At 32.2% G+C, this 16,056-nt stretch overlaps 2 long non-coding RNA genes across 3 annotated transcripts in view; one reads left to right on the top strand and one right to left on the bottom strand.

Moving 5' to 3' along the window:
- LOC128293869 (uncharacterized) overlaps window positions 1-16,056 on the top strand; it is a 67,511-nt gene that overhangs the window by 22,400 nt on the left and 29,055 nt on the right. The window contains exons 1-3 of one of the 2 annotated variants that reach the window (XR_008283984.1): window positions 3,486-3,701; window positions 4,621-4,662; window positions 5,538-5,617. This is a non-coding gene — a long non-coding RNA (uncharacterized LOC128293869). Of the gene's footprint in view, window positions 1-3,485; window positions 3,702-4,620; window positions 4,663-5,537; window positions 5,618-16,056 lie in introns of those variants that run through there. The other variant, XR_008283986.1, reaches the window with a different exon arrangement.
- LOC128293870 (uncharacterized) lies at window positions 8,036-9,757 on the bottom strand. Its single transcript, XR_008283987.1, has 2 exons — window positions 9,636-9,757; window positions 8,036-8,172 (listed from the first exon to the last, which is right to left on the bottom strand). It is a non-coding gene; the product is annotated as an uncharacterized LOC128293870 (long non-coding RNA).

Here is a 16,056-nt window from a genome sequence, read left to right as displayed (position 1 = left end):
ACATATATATATATATATACACAAAAAAAATATGTATATCAAATTTGATATAAATTAAAAATTTATATATATTTGTTTTATGTAAAAAATTCAACCATTAAATCAATATTAATATATAATATTTTAAATCGAAATATATAATTGATTTGAAATTTTATATAATAAGTATAATTACATTTATAAATTCAATAATTAAATTATTAAAATATTAATTATATTAAAGGTCCTAAAAATATTAAATTATTTTAATTTTATAATTATATAAATCAATCTATTTTTAAAAATAATATTATAAGTTATCATGTCACTTTATAGTCTACAAATTGGTTAAGAGTCATGTTGATGTGTTGGCTCAACCGCCTGTCATAATAACTAAAATATTTTCTTTTTCTTTTTAGCATGATATAAGTCTTGGATAATTATATTTTTATCAATTTAACTTTTATTTTCTTAATTAAATTGATAATGTTATCAATTAAATTATATAATTAATATTTTAAAAATAATTAAATTATTTTTAATGAAAATATTGAATAAGATATTAATATATTTTTTTATAATGTTCGTGCAAGAACTTGCGCTGCAATTTACGTGTACTTTATGTTAACATGACATTATTTATCTTATAAGTCGCGTTAACAAATAATTCCAAATTTATAAAATGTTTAAAAATGAAAAGTTGAGAAAAAAGTCATGAATTACACGTAAGTTGTCATTTGGGTCGTCGTGTTTAAAAATTAACATTTCAGTCAATATATCCGTAAAAAAAAAATCAATTTGACTCCTTTTGAAATATTGATAGTCAAATTCAACTTTCTTTTTAGAAGTTGATGGTCAAATTGAACTAAAAAAAAAGTTTAACCAGAAACGGCACCCGAACTGATGCGACGCCAGTGCCGTCGTAGAACCACACGGCCCTCGGCCCAACCAACGGCCTCCAATGCCGAACCTTCCTCCAATGCCACTACCGACGCAAACGAACGACCCATGCCTCCCAATCTGCCACAATGCCAGCCCCGTCGCCAACCACCACGCCAGTCCGCCTAACCATCCGAGGCACTCACAAGTTCTTTGCATCACTCTGACACTAGCATCAGCGACCAGCCCGCATGCTCCAATGCCTCGGAGGGTCACGACACCACACGCCCAGTACCAACACGTGGCCGTACCTACAAATCTCGCGCCAATGTCATCCCATCGGAGTGCCAATTACACGGTAACTTAACATTCTCATCCTCAACCGAACGAAACAGGTATGATCGACTCCGACATAAACAGATACTACCTTGCAAATGTTTATCGATTCCCGTTTTGGCTGCCTTGAATATTGAAACTGCTGTTACAGATTATTTTCGTAATATTGGTTGGGTTGGGAATTTTGATGTTGCTTACTGTGCTTATTATGAATTAGTTTTGGAATTCTATTCCACATTTCATCTACAGCGATGCGACCCCATTTCGTTGGATACACCAGGTGTTGTTAAATTTCAGTTACTGGGTACCCTGCATCTCTTGTCCATTACTGATTTTAATATTGCACTAAATTTTGTGACTGAAGATTATTCTATGACCACTGCTTATAAAGACAGTCTATGCACTTTTCCTACAGATTTTAGAGCTGCCGAGGCCTTTGCATTATTAATTGATAATGCCGAATCCACATATAGCCCAAAAACCTCAAAGGATTTATGGTTTCGTAACCCCGCCTTATGCTATATACATCGTTATTTGGCTTATAATTTTTCAGGCTGACGAGATGCTCCGGCTACCGTATCGAAGATGAAATTATTTTTGTTATGGTGTATGTATACCGATCGTCCGATAAACTTGGGCTATTGGTATGCGCTTCAATTCGAGCATGTTATAAATGCAAAGCGACCTCTAATTTTGGGCTCTTTTGTTACGCAATTGTTATTTTCTCTGCATGGTACTAATGCTCCTGTTTCAGAATTACATGTTGCTTTTCAAGCTAATCCTTTGGATGCTAGATGTCTCGACTCAATGGGGCTGCTTCTTGGCACTCAGTCCTCCTTCCGTTTTGTCCCTCCAGGCATTCGCGCCGTACCAACTGAACGAATCTTTCGACGGCGAAATCATGACAACGCACCCACTCAAGCCCAACCTTTGATGACCGTTGAACAACGCCTTGAGCATATCGAGGCGCGGCTCGACACTTTTGGCCAGCAACTAGCCGAACCCATTTCCATTGTTTGCAACCGGCAGTAATCGCGCGGGGAGTTCCTCTTAACTTTTTCCATCCATTTATTTATTTCATTCCACATCGAGGACAATGTGCTTTAAGTAGGGGAGATATTCTTAATTATTTCTTCCGTTAAACCTACTGTTTTCGTTGTTGCTACTGTTTTTGTTGCTGATGCTGCCATATTTATTTTTTTTAAGGATATTCTGCCTCTTTTCATGACCAAGAATTTGATCATGACTTTGCCCACTGTTTGACCCACATGCATGATTTTTATCTACTGAGTTAATTATGATTTTGCTTGATAGATTTCATCTCCACTGTTTTATTTCTTTTAGTTTAAATAATTATGATTAATGAAGTTAACCCTATCTTGGTTTTAGTAAATTTGATTAAGTGTAAATACAAGAGGACACTTAATACAATTGCATGCTTAAAATATGTTCATGACTATTAAGGTGGTTACTGAAACTTATTTTTGACACTTGTTTGTTTTTCCTAAGTCCTCCAAAATTAAAATTTCGTTTAATAATAATAATATTTCCGTGGTTATAAGTGTAGCTTAAGACGTGACTAGCTGAGTAACCGGGGTATGGTGCTTGGGTTGTCATCCTATTTCGCGTCAAAAGGTTGTGTGACGTGTTAGGTAAAACTCCGCTAACCTGAATTAATTTCTAAGAATGTGTTGGGCTGAGTAACCGGGGTGAGGTGCTTGGGTTGTCATCTCTCTTCGCGTCAAAAGGTTCGATATGTTCCTAGGAATAATAAAAAAATTAGGAATGTGCTAGGCTGAGTAACCGGGGTGGGGTGCTTGGGTTGTCATCTCTCTTCGCGTCAAAAGGTACAATATATTCCTAAGTGAAAGTAAATAAATAAATGTAACGCCCTAATTTTCGAGAATCCTGTGAATGTTGGCATAGGTTTAATTATGTTAGTGGGCCTCTAGAAAGCCCAAGCTTAAGATAGAACCCGGCAATTTTAGTTAATTTTTGTTCCATAAGAAAAAGGGGGTGAAATTATGAAATAGGACCTATGTGAAAATGTTTGAAAATGCTATAGGCTAAATTGAAGTGGCCAAATAAATAGGAGTGCAAAATAGGAGGATTTGCATGACAAACCTCCCATTTTACATGAAGTGGCCAGCCATCATGTTGTTGTAGACAAAATGTACACTTGATATCCATAATTTATGGTACAAATTGATACAAATTGATAATAGGTTAGGTAAATGTTCCATGATAATGGATTAGGTAAATGTTTCATGATAATGAGTTAGGTAAATATTTCATGATAATGGTTTAGGTAAATGTTTCATGATAAGAATTTCATGTCTTTTGTATTAAAGAATTAAATGGATGAAATATGAAGTTTTATTAAAAGAAAAAGGGGTGAAAAGAACAAAGTTTTGTCCATCTTTGTTCATCATAGCTGAAAGTTAGAGAAGAGAAAGGAGAGGAGAAAGCTCTTGAGTATTCGGTCATTAGAAGGAGGAAAATTGAAGGTAAGTTCTTGGTACCTTGCTTCTATTTTGAGGTTCATGAGTTCTTCTTGATTCTACCTTAACTCTTGAAGTATATTTTGATTTTTAGTTGTGTTGTGAGCATTTAGTCATGAATTAAAATAAAGAAAATGGTTGTTGTTTCATGTTCTTTTGATGAAAAATGGAAGATATGTGAAGTTGAGCCAAACAAATGAGCATGCATGTGCCTTAGATGCTAAAGGGAAAAATCAGCTAACATGTTGTGCTTTAAAATGATGAAATGGAGATTATGCTTAAGTAAAAATCCTAGATATGTGATGATTGATTGGTGATATACATGTTTAAATAACATGCATGCAAGGTAGGTGTATGAAAGAGTGATTTGGTAATAAATCTGCTTGGGACAGCAGTAGTAATGTGACTTTGGAAAATCACCATAAATTGTGGGAGATGAGTTAGAAGCTGAATAAATTATGTAATTAAATCTTAATGAGTCTAGTTTCAAATGGAATAAACGAGAACATATTTTGAATTCTGTACAATGAGAAATTTGATTCGTAATGAAGAGTGGTCAGATTAGTCAAACAGTGAAACAGGGGAAACTTTAAGAAAAATCTGGTATTGATTGGCCATACCAAAAATTCTGAAAATTTTATGGATAAAAGATATATGAGTCTATTTTCAGGGAAAATTAACGGCACTTGATTTGGAGTTTCGTAGCTCCAATTATAAATAATTTAGTGACTGTTGCTCAGGAAGATAGCTTGCAGTGAAATTATGATTATGTGGTAAACATTGACAAAAATTTGTTAATGAGTTGCTTATTGATTTCTTATAAGCTTACTATGATCTGTAGTTGTGGTTGGCCGAATATTATAAGGGGTTAATACGTAGTTTGTATTTGAATAGTTAGATTAATGTGTTAGTAATCCAATTGTAGGCGGTTCGTGTGTGGATCTTGTCAGCATATCGTCGCAAACAGGTGTGTAACTGACACCCTCTCATAGACTAGATTGGCAAAAGCCGAAAAGCCGAAATACCGAAAAGTTAGTATTTTGGGAATTTGCGAGTGTGCGAATGCTCGTAAGATAGTTGGGTTTGTATATTTGGTAATCTAAAGTAATAAACTGCAGTACGTGCGATTTCGTACATTGTGATAATTTGGGCTTAATGGGCCAAAAATCGGGTTCATGGGCCAACGGGCCCAATTCGGTAAGTATGCGCGGTAAGTGTTCTGATAGTACGTAAATAGTTAGGATATGCATGAAAACCCTGAAAGTAGCTAAATTACTATAATACCCCTATGTATGGAAAATTACTGTTATACCTCTAGGTGCAAAATTACCATTATACCCGTAGGGTTAATTTTGACTGAAAAGCATAGCGATCTGATTCTGTATGATGGATGCCATGATTATATATTTGTTGCATGGGGACATGGGTTATATTATGGAGGAAGCGTTCTGGTGGCTATGCCACAAATATCTAATCTGGTGGCTCTGCCACATATATCTGTTCTGGTGGCTCTGCCACGATTATCTGTATCTGGTGACTCTGTCACATTATCTGTTCTGGCACCCATGCTGCAAATTCTGTGGTGTGTAGCGGTTGGGTGGGTCGAGTTGTCTCCCCACATGGTGTAACGCTGGTACGGGGGTGTTATGGATGAATCTGGGTTGGGTTTCGCATAAACATGTAATATCTGCTCGTTCATTATGGGCCTATGGGCTTTATTCAATTGCATCGGGCTAAGGCCAACTTATTCTATTTCGTGGTTTGAGCTGATATAGGCTATGGTTGGGTTAATTTACACACTGAGTTTCCCCAAACTCACCCCTTTTATTTTCATCCACGCAGGAAATCCCCAACCATAATGGGCTTGGAGCTGTGAGGGAATTCGAAGTGGCCACCCGTTCTGAAAGTTTGATTTTCTTCTGGTGAACTGGACATCCTTTTATTTACGTTTGAAGTTTTGGGTTCTCAAATGTAATAAGGCCGCTTAATTATTTTTGATGGTTTTAATATGTATTACTAAGATAGGTATTACTTATTTTAACTGTCGAAATTGGATAGCTTTAGGGCGCGTTTTCAAAAACAACGATTGATTTCAAAATAACACGACAACAAGCAAAGCTTCCGTAATGAAAGTATTTTCCAAAATTAATCACTTTTCCTAAAAATGACTTAATCAAATCGGTTTCCTAGAAATATCCATGACGTTAAGGTGTGGCAATGGTGGTATGCATGTCTAGGATTGGATCTGAAGGGAGCTTGGCACTTAAGCAGTCCGATGGACTCACCACCTCTTTTCCGGTTTCCTACCTGGTGCACAGCTTCCATTCACTTTAACCCTTAATGAATTAATCTTTTGAACATCAAGTACGATTTTCTGGACTTAGAATGGAAATTTTTTTTTGGCATGCCGGATTCGGCCATAACTTCTGGTCGGGTTTGGGGTGCTACAATAAAATTGAAATTATATTAAAAAAAAAAGAAGAGAAAAAAACAATAAATAAATATGCATTAATAAAATTGGGGAGTAAAGGGAGAAGTAAATAAGGTGTCTTAATAGGTTTAGTGATTACCTAATTTTCATGAAATAATCCAAGTTGATCTTAATTTTGTTTGTGTTAATTGGAATACTTTTTCAATTTTACTTAAAGCAAGCTAAGGGTTCTCTTTATTTTCATATGCATTTTGACTAATTTTTATAAAACTTTGGAGTAGTATTTCTTTCATGGCAAGATTTAATTTTCACAGTGGACAGGAACCATACTTGAGGGCAAGCATGGGCTAAGTAGGGGGAATTTGATAATGCTCCAGAATAACGTATTTTTATGTATTAATCATGTGTTTATTTTGAGCTTGATCCTACTAATTTGAGCTATTTATGTTTTTTTATCTTTTAGGGATTGATTTGGAGGCAAAAGCAAAATTTAAGGACAAAAGTGCGAATTTGGAGACATAATGGGCTGATATGTGACACAGGAAAAAGATTGTGCCAAAAGTGCGAGCATGGAAGACACAAGGACTAAAAACGCAAAAAGAAGAGATTTTATTTTATAAGACTCCATTTTATTTATATTAGGATAATTAATATTAAGATAATTATTAGGATTATTTAATTTTAGGATTTTATTTTAGTTATCTTTATTTATCTTTAATTAAACGTATTTATCTTTTTAGAAATTAAGTTAAATTAGACTATCTCCCTAGCACTATAAATAGGGGGTGAAGTGACTCTATTTAGGGTGTTCATATTTTTCTGTAAACACTCGCCCCCTGAAAGTCTAGGCTTTTGTTTCTTCATATTTTCTTTCAATAAAATTCCCTTTTCCATTTTTATATTTATTTATTTTTCCACCATTATCATGAGCTACTAAAACCTATCTAGCTGAAGGTTGTCAATATTCCCCCAAAAGGGTTCTTGAGGCCTAGAATCCGTACTTAGCCTTCTTGCCAAGTATTCATTGTTTCTCTGAACTACGGGCTGACGCTTCCGTCCATGGCCCTTAAGAAGTAAGCTTTTCAGCATATGCAAAGGCGGCCGCTTTGTATGTTTTGAAAGGACTGCACAGTCGGTTCGTTAACTTACTGCATCAGAGGTTGGCGAGCTAAAGAGACAAAATAGCGTGGGATTCGCCATTGAGAAGCGCTGACCTAGCATAGATTACTGGCTAGAGTCAGGTTCCCTAAAAATCGTAAGTCTAATCTTTGGAGCTGGTGGTCGTCGGCGTCCTCTTCCACTATAACTGGCTTACTTGAGTTGAGAAGAGTTACTTAAAAGCCAAGGATTGAACCCAAGGCAGAACGAGACAATCGGAGGCCGAAATCTCACCACATAAGAAACTCTCTTTTCCCAACTCTATTTATTTTTCCTCATTTAATTTCTGCAATTTATTTAATTTTGCAATTTCAATTCACTTTAAATTCTGTTTTTATTTTTCCAGATTCTTAATTTTATTTTTTTTATTTTTCAGGAACGCAGGTTTTCTTGGCCAAGAAATTGTCCAGGATTTCAAGAAACGAGCATTCGTACAATCCGGTCCTTGAGGATTCGACCCTACTTCCCCTTTACTGTTATTTTTACTATTTTACAGGGAATAAGATATTTTTAGTGCTCTCAACGACCGCATCAGCTAGTGCCTGGATTGATGATGAAGTGCACTCTACATGCCTGGATTTTACAAGTATTTTTCCTTCTCATTACTATAAACTTTATAAACCAGTTTTCCATAACATTGTATGATTAATGAAATAATTTATAATAAAATAAAAAAGCATAGGAATCTTACTCATATTCTATGGTTAGATCCTCAAGAAACTCAATTGAATTCAACCACTAAAAGGATAAGTTAAGGAGAAAAAAAATGCTTTATTAAATTCATAGGAAATTATATAATATCGAAGACAAGTACAAATATTGAAATATTACCTCCCACCAGAATGCACCTCCTGCTGGTTTCCAAGCTGTATAACCACCATTTTTACTCTGCAATTATTTGTAAAATAAATTATAATTAAACCAATATGTTTATTTATTTATTTAGATTTTTAGAGTACATTTGGTAATTGAGGAAAGAACATAGTGATCCTAAAGATTAAATTCAAGTGTTAATCCCATATAATACAAAAATTTGTTGGCAAATAAAAAATTATAATATACGGACAATTTAAACCATTCTAGAAATAAAAATAACTTGAAATTCAATATATATTTTTAAAGATTTTTATGTCTATACTTTTATCTTAATTGACTTGGTGTCACAAGTTAACCGGTTACTAATTTTGTTAAGGAAGTTATGAAAATATCTTTTCATATATAAATAAAGGGTAAGCTACATAAATGGTCACCTAACTATTAGAAACCTTTTTGTTATGTCACAAACTTTAAAAAGTTACAAAATGATCACCCAAATAGTTAGCTGACAAGGTTGTTAACTTAATGACATGTTGTTTTAACAATTAATTTTATTCCACATGTGTATGTGTGTTAAATTTTTTTTATAAATCGGGTGACAATTTTGTAACTTTTTAAAATTCGTGACCTAATAAAAAAGTTTCTAATAGTTGAGTGATCATTTACGTAGTTTGTCCATAAATAAATTGTATTATTATGAAGGTACTTTTTTTCTTTCTATACTTTCAATAAAATTAGTAAAAATATCGAATACGGTGAGAATTGAACCCATGCTATCAACATCTATAAAAATTTTATTTCCTACATCAACCTAATTTTAATTTTGTTACACATTATTTCACCCTCATTGTTTATATATGTATATAAACTCTTCGTTGAGTAGGTGTGACAAGTCAATCAATCATGAACTCTAAAGAAATTATGAAAATATTTTTCTATATACAAATAAATTATATTATTACAATAGTATTTTTATTTTTTATATTTTTACTTTAATAAGTAAAAATTATATATGACCCATACAAGCAACATCTATATATTTCACACGCATACGCAATTAATGTTGTTTTTAACTTAGACATTCTATATATTGTACCTGTAAAGATAGAAGAACATTGACAGCATCATAAAATTGCTCTTCTTCCATTTTCTTACCGACCATTTCTGGCGTCATCATTGCAAAATTTACACAACACTACAAAGGAACAGATTTTAAGCAATAATTCCTATTGAGGGTCTTTAAATTTTGAAATGGTGTGATGAATTTAGTCATGAAAAAAAATTAAATGTAAATGGTTTTAACCTAACCCGACTTATTAATATTTGAAAAAAATTTAAATGTTCATTAATATTTGAAAAAAATTAAATATGTTGAAAAAATAAATATTTTAAAATCCAACATTAAAGGTTTAACTCGATTTATTTTTCAGATAGTGTTAAGTAAATCTAAATAGTGCTGATACCACATATGAACCAACATAAATATAACTAAGTTTATCAACACAACTTATTTAATTGAATGAAACAAAAGTTACCTTCAAACTTTCTGCAGTACAATAAAAAACTTGCCCTTATAGAAAAGAATGGTTGGTACTGTAAAGATAGGGATTATTGCCACCTTCCCCTATCTTAAGCCTCCACATTTTCTTCCTATTCATCAACAAAGTCCTCATCTTATAGGCTTTACACCACAACCACCATTATTGAATGCACCACAATCATTAATTATCATTATTAAATATGAAAGATAAAATTTAAGGGAAAGGTAGATTAGGCTTGGCTAGGAGTTAGGCCTGAAGGTAGATTTGAAATTTGATAGAATTTGAGTAAAAATATTAGGCTTAAAAATTGGTTTCGGTTAAAAAATAAGGCTTATTTAAATACGGTTTGAGTTCGGGCTTGAACATTCAAGGATTGAGCCCGAGTCAATCCCTAAATTAAACAATTTCTTTATTTAGTATATTGATCCATAAAAATTCTTAACTTATGCTAATAATTCTTTCGAGCATAAGAGCAACTAACTCTAGGTTGATTAATTGAAATTTCTTTCTAATTAAAACCCCTATTATAGCATTAACTCATATTATGGATTTCCCTATTGGATTTGACTATAATCTGGTAGATTTATGTCATCCTATTTCTAGGATCGCATGCAACTCCACTCAGCTAGACAAGATCTACTCTTAAACAAGTTAATCAACCACCGAATTAAGGACATCAAATATGGATTAATAGTCTAAAAATATCAAACCAAGAATTAAACACATAATCTAGAACAAGAAATTAAATATTTATTGCATAAAATAAAAATCAAATGACTAAATCCATCATAGGGTTCATCTCCCCTAGGTATTCAGAAAATTAGTTCATGCTTGGAAAAAGAAACATCCAAGACTTAGTATAACCAAAAGAAATAAAGAAACTCATGATAACTTCCTTAGAAATCAATTGAGAATCTTCAATCTTGATAGAAATCTGCTTCAAAATCGGTTTCAATGGTGTTTTTCAAGTTATTTTCTTAAATATTCTATGACGACTCACTCCTATCTTCTTATTTTTGTCATATATACGTCTTAGAATGCCTGGAAAATCTAAAAGTCGTGATTTTCTGCACTTTGGTGCGCAATTCTACGAAATCGACATGAACTACCACACACCCATGTGGTCTGGCTGTGTGGAATGGTTTAACTCGTGTGACTCCTATAGCTTGATCCGACACTCCGATTTTTGCTCGTTTTTCACTCATTTTTCTCCCAACTGCTCTATTAAGCATTAAAACATGAATTTAAATGATTATGAGTATAAAATTCACAATTAACATCAAATGATCACCCAAAAACACATTAAAAATGAGGTTAAAACATATCATTTTTAGCACTTATCATAATGTTATCAAACTTTTTTTAAATCAAATAGAAGAAAAAATTCAAAATGCTAATACTTTTAAATTATTTAGTAGTTTTGATGGCATGTGCTATGCACATGATGTTATCTAATAGACTAATTTAATTATTATATTGTATTAATTAAAAATTGATAAAATTTTATTAATTAATTCGATGTATTTTTATTAGATATTAACTTATAATTAGTTTTCAATATAAACATATACGAGCAATTATTTGGTAAATTGTAGTAGAAATTTTTAATTTCACAAGCGAGATCCCGAATCTTTACCAATAAAAGGTAAGTAAATCTCGTTCCGATGCTTAGATCCCGAATCTTTGTAGAATTCCTATCCAACGCTAATCTTATGTTTGATTAATCAATCTTTTACGATTCTTGCCAAAACTTTTGATAATCTTGATAAATCTTGAAATAGATCATTAACTTCTGTATAAATGTCATTTGAAGGACCTAATTTAGGTCTATCAAATCGTAATCAGGCGTAAGGAACGTCAATTGGACTCCAGACGAAAGGTGTGTGTTCCTTTACAAGTGAATTCAGGCAAACCGTATCTAGAAATAGTAACACGGTCTCCCACATGGGCATGTGTACCACACGGCCCCCCCCACACGGCCATGTACCTTGGAGACAAAACTAACGTGAAAATGGAGGGGAACAGAGAGAAAGAATGGACTGTTGAGGGAGAGGATTTTGGGGGATAATGCAAAATATTTTTAAAAAAATAAAAACAAAAGCTTATTTATCCAAATCCTATTAGATTTCCAAAATTTGAATTTAACTCAAATTCTGACCACATAGCTTGCACAAACAGAGAATAGCAAAATATTTTCTCTCCGTATGCATAATATCCGAACATACAATCTCTAGGTAAGCTGAAGTCTTACCACTAAACCAGCAAACTCATCCTTATTAACTAACACTCAAAATTAAAAAATAAGTTAGATGTTCTAAGTCAAGAGTTGGAACAAAAATTAATAAAAATTCAAGGGAACAAATTTGAACACAAGACCTCTCACACACAAACACTACACTTAACCACTAAACTAGATAAATTCACTTTCCAAAATTTCACAATATTTATTTAAAAACAGGGCGTGACCACTCTCTCGGTTCACTAAACCAATTTCTACTAACCCGGTTTTTGGGATGTGACACAACTTCTCACTCAGTAAGTTGAAACCTCAGTTTTATACTTTAACTAAATCACTCTCTCCACTAAGATTTCATTTTGAAAGCTTAGTTACAAACTGAACAGAAATAATCGTTTGTTTACAAAAATATTTGCATTAACACAAGTTTCTCGTAATGAATAAGATATTTTCTCTCAATCTCGTACATAAATAATAAACAAGCCTTCTTTCAAAATAGTCATATACTGGCTTGTCAAAACTTCAATCAATGAACTTAAATCACCTTGAATTAAGCTCTAGTAAGTCTTCAATATGAAAACAAATAATAGAGATGTTCTAGGAATAACTTTTTTCAAAAAATGGATCTCTTCAATTAAGGAAACTTATCACGTCAAAAGTCTTCAAAGAATCCAAGATTTTATTCATATGTTAATCCAATAAATTACTGCTAATATCCTTAATATTAGGGGTGAGCGTTCAATCGAATCAAGTAAAAATATTTTGAGTTAATCGAGTTGGCGTGTCCTATTTTATCATCCTAACTCGATTAAATTTTTTTTTGAATTGAGTTGAGTAAAATGAAATTCGAGTCGAATCAAGTGAAATTTTTCGAGTTAATTTAAAAAATTAAACATGTCAAATTAAAATCTTGTTATTGAGGCCCAATTTTGACCCAACATTAAACTCAAAATATGGCCCAAATACCCATCTAAATTAACCCACAATTAAATCCAAATTTTAACCCACAACCCAATTACAAACAAACTTTAACCCAAAACTATCAAACCCAACAGATTTAACCCAATACTAAACCCATTAGCCCTACCTGACTCACCAAACAATACCCAAAACCCTTAGCCCAACTACAACCAAGCCCAAATCAAAGAAAAGAAACCCTAAACCTAGCACTGCCGAATCAGCCTCCCCACTTGCTTTCTGCCCTCAACCGCCCCAGTCACGTCGACAGTGCAGGTGGCACCTGCCTCCACCACCGTTTGCCTGCAATATTAAAAGAAGAAGAATAGTGTACAGAAAAAAAAGCCTTGTAAAAATAGGCTATATAAGCCACAATAGAATAGGGTTTAGGGGGGATTCTTCTTTCTTTTTTTTTCGAAATATAAGAGGAAAATAACAGAAAAGGGCTTCAACAAAACCTGAACTTGCAGCAAGAAATATCAAAGACCGATCCAAAGGTCTATTCACCGTTTTATTTTATCCTTTTCTTTTGCTTTTTTTTTTCTTTTGAATTCATTGGCACATATCATCTATATTTCATTAGAAACAACACACACACACACACACACACACACACACACACACACACACACACACATATATATATATATATATTAAATAAAGATAAATATAAAAAAAAGAAGAGAAAAGTTACCTAGGGGCGGTGGAGCCACTGCGGGGCGATGACCGTGCCCAGGATCGGTGCTGGAGCCTTAGCAGAGAAAAAATAAGCCTCTTTCTTTCTTTTTTTCCCTCAACATGCAAAAATGAGGAATTTTTCAAATTTTTTAAACTTTTATAAGGGTCTGGAACGGCGTCGTTTCATCATGGATCGGGTCGACTCGACCCTACCCACTAGGATCCGCGTGTTTTCTTGTATAATGGTATAATTGCGCGCACGGCCCTTCCGTATTTTCAGCGTTTTAAATCAAGTTTATATTTATTTAATAATTTGACCCTGAAATTTGACCCGCTTTACAATTTTGTCCCGTTCGATGTTGTGCGTTTTAGAGGTTTGGGCAAATTACCCATTTGGGCCCCCACAGTTTTATGCGTGTTCTAATAAGTCCCTTCCTCTTTATTTTCTTTTAAATCGGCCCCAAAATTTAGTTTCTCAATTCAATTTCGTCCCTTTTTACCTCTTTCTCGTTACTCTTTATTATTATTATTATTATTATTATTATTATTATTATTATTATTATGTATTAGTGTATATTTTATATACGTATATATATATATATATATATATATATATATATATATATATATAAGTGATGTTTTATTACTTTATTTTTATTTTTTAATTATTATAGTAACTTTTTGTATCTCAATATTATTATTTATATTATTATTACTATTTCTTTCATGTCTATTTTTTTATAATACTACTATTATAATCTTATTTTATTATTATCATTCTTATTAATACATTATTATTATTTTACCATATTATTATTTTATATATTATTGTTGTTATTAACATACTATTATTATTATACTTATTAATAATATTATTAGTACTAGTATTGATTTTCACTTAATATTTATATATGTATATACATGTACGTATTTATGTATTGTATTAATAGTTTTTTATTATTATCATTTCTAATATATATATATATATATATATATAAATATATGTTTATGTATATATCATATTTTTTAATATTATTAGTTATATATTTTTATACTATATCATGTATTTTTATATATTATCCTTATTATTATTATTAATCTTAGTATATGTTTATTTATATATGTATATATCTTTAACATATATATATAGGTATATATTTATGTAATATTGTAATAGATTCTTTTTAATATCATGGTATGTGTATATTACGTAAACATTTTAACATCATATTGTAGATGCATTTTATATTATATATATATATATATACACCTTTTAATAGTGTTTTTTCATCATGTATATATTATAATATTATATATGGTATATTTCTAACACTATTACTATTTATATATATATATATATATATATATATATATATCTATTACGTATATATTCTTAATATCATTATTATGCATATACCTTCATTGTTTCCATTTCTGTTTAATTTTAGTATTACGTTTAATATCGCATATATCTTTATTGTTTTTTTATATATATTATTGTCACACTTATATCTGCTTCAATATATTTCTAGCTCATCTTGTATTTATTTTTATTTCATATCAATTTGCTTTGCATTATTTGAAAATCTTGTTCTCGTTTTCTAATTAATTTCAATACATAAGGCAATGTACCGATTTAACATCAAGTCATCGATTTCATCGCTATGTTGGGTGAAATTCGTCGGCTCGAGTTAAAATGGGACACCTTTCTAAAAAATCAAAAAAGTAATTACTCTCGTGTTTTAACCGGATTACGACTAAATGTTACATTGAACTTGTTTTTTTGAAAATCAAGACAACACGTGTTTTACAAGATACCAATTTTGGGCGTCGCGAGGGTGCTAATACCTTCCTCGCGCGTAATCGACTCCCGAACCCTACTTTACTCTGATTTTCACATAGACCCAAATTTGGCCTTCATTTTTGTTCGAGAATAAATTTTCCTTTCAAAAAAAAAAGAGGTGATTTATTAGGTGTCCGATCACACCTAGGAAAAAGATCAGTGGCGACTCCCCTCTTTATTTCAAAATCAAACTTCAGTTTTCAAGTTTTCACTAAATCGCCACAATTAGCAACCAAGCTAAAATTTTACGTCGCTACAGCTGGCGACTCCACTGGGGACCATTTTTGAGAGTCGAGTCGAATTAAATGCGGGTTGTCAAAATTTTTGAATTTCCTTGTTCAAATTAATATTTAGTCGTGATTCTCAATTTTTTTTTAAAAAAAATCATGCATTGGCATCATGTTGTAAATATCCTTCTAACTTGTTTTATCTTATTGATTTTTAGCTCTAAGTTTTTTTCAATTTTTGTAGTTTAGTTTTTAAATAAAACGTAAAGGTTTGTGAGTTTCTCCCCACACACCGTACACTTGCATTTTGCATAACATGAGCTCTCTACCCGGGCTTCGTCCGTTTAAGTGAAAGTAAACGCTATGCCTTCGTGAGTTAACTCGTCCCTCCGCACAGGCTAGTGAATACTTTCAGGTTACATACGACTTATGCCTTCGTGATTTAACTTGTCCCTCCGCTTAGGCATAAGTAAA

The sequence above is a fragment of the Gossypium arboreum genome, chromosome 6 (genome assembly GCF_025698485.1).
Source record: "Gossypium arboreum isolate Shixiya-1 chromosome 6, ASM2569848v2, whole genome shotgun sequence".
NCBI lineage: Eukaryota > Viridiplantae > Streptophyta > Magnoliopsida > Malvales > Malvaceae > Gossypium > Gossypium arboreum.
Note: the sequence above shows the minus strand (reverse complement) of the source record. Positions and strands in the feature narration are given on the sequence as shown.